Source organism: Natrix helvetica (assembly GCF_964273705.1).
Source record: "Natrix helvetica genome assembly, chromosome: 10".
Lineage (NCBI taxonomy): Eukaryota > Metazoa > Chordata > Lepidosauria > Squamata > Natricidae > Natrix > Natrix helvetica.
Window position 1 is genome coordinate 14,408,341 of NC_138561.1, and position 1,965 is coordinate 14,410,305.

The window sequence follows — 1,965 nt, forward strand, 5'->3', positions numbered from 1 at the left end:
GCTGAATGCCATGCATACAACTGAACTGGTGTAATGCAGGTAGTCCTTGACTTATGACCACAACTGAACCCAATATTCCCATTGCTAAGCAAGACTCTTGAGTTTTCCTCCGTTCTACAAACTTTCTTGCCACTGTAGAATAGAATGGAATGGAATAGAATAGAATAGGAAATAATAGAATAGAATAGAATAGAAAATGGAATAGAATAGAATAAATAGGAAAGAATGGAATGGAATAGAATAGGAAAAAATAGGAAAGAATGGAATAGAATACAATAGAATTCTTTATTGGCCAAGTGTGATTGGACACAGAAGGAATTTGTCTTCGGTGCAGATGCTCTTAGTGTACATAAAAATACATTCATCAAGAATCATAAGATGCAACACTTGGGGATAGTCATAGGATACTAAATAAGCCGTCAAATCACACTAGGAAATAGAACAATATAAATCGTAAAGATACAAGCAACAAAGTCGTAAGAGGGAGGAGATAGGTAACAGGAAGGATGAGAAGAATAATAGTTATACAATCTTAGTAAATAGTGTTGTGGGAATTAGTTGTTTAGCAGAGTGATAGCATTTGGGGGAAAACTGTCCTTGTGTCTAGTTGTTCTGGTGTGCAATGCTCTATAATGTCGCTTTGAGGGTAGAAGTTGAAACCAACAGTCTAGGTGTAATTTCCTAGAATTCATTGCAATTCACTACACGTCTCCAAGTGATTTTTTTTTAAAAAAGTTTTATCTCATTTTTTGGGATTAATTTAGGCATACTTTCCTTTTGCTGTCTTAACTGCTAGACTCCATTCTCCACCAGTCAGGACTGTGCTCCGTATGAAATAAGTTGATCTTTTTGAGCAGACATGCTGAATCACTTTGAGATTTTATAAGGCGGCATATTTTCACAAGGCCTCTCCTTGATCGTGCCGCTAAAATGAGCCGGATAGGAACGAGTGAAAATAAAACGTGACACTTTTCTTCCGAGACCTTGAGGTGGCAGCAGCACTATGTTTAACTCCTGTCATACATTTGGAGTGAGAGGTTTTGTGTGTGTGTTTAAAAAGCACTAAATCAAAAGAACCCTATTTGTTATCCTTTTATAGCTCGCTCTTTAAGTCAGTAAGAACTTGTCTCGATCATCATTTGCATTGTATGCAGTTTTTATAGCTTATCAGATCTGTTTTAAAAGCACGTTGAAGTGGGCTAAATGTAAAAATAAGCCATAAACGATGGCGGAGCTGGGAACATGTCAAATGTTATAGTAAAATAAAAAGGCCCTTTTGGAAAAGCACCGTTCTAAAATAGCGTTTACAAAGGATTTGATAGCGCATCAAATGGAATCCCTTTTGTCTTGACTAACTCTGCTTAATCTTTTCTTGAAGACATTCAGCGATGGAGTACCCACCTCTCGGAGAGGCAAGCGTTCCACTGATGAATTGTTCACTGCCAGGAAATTTCTCTTCAATTCTAGGTCGGATCCCTCTTTAATGATCTTCCACCTGTTGCTCCTTGCCCTGCCTTCAGGTGCTTTAGAGGAGAAGTCAACCCCCTCATCTCGGTCACTGCCCTTCAAGTACTGGAAGACAGCTATCTCTTCACCCCTAATTCTTCTCTTTGCCCTATTAACCCAATACAACACAAATTAATCCTGTAGTCTGGCTTGTCCCAACCTACTTCACTAAATTGTGTGTAGTTTTTGATTGAGCATGTGATGTGGACCTACCTAGACCCTATTTCTTCTCCTTTCATGATACACAATGTCTTTGGTATAGTCAAGGAAGGCTATGGTTTTCCCAGGTGCAATGTATGGCTGTGAAAGTTGGACCATAAGGAAGGCTGAGTGCCAAAAAATTGAGGTCTTTGAGCTATGGTGCTGGAGAAGACTCCTGCGAGTCCCTTGGACTGCAAAGTGATCAAACTGGTCAGTCCTACAGGAGATCAACCCTGATTGCTCTTTCGAAGGCCAGAT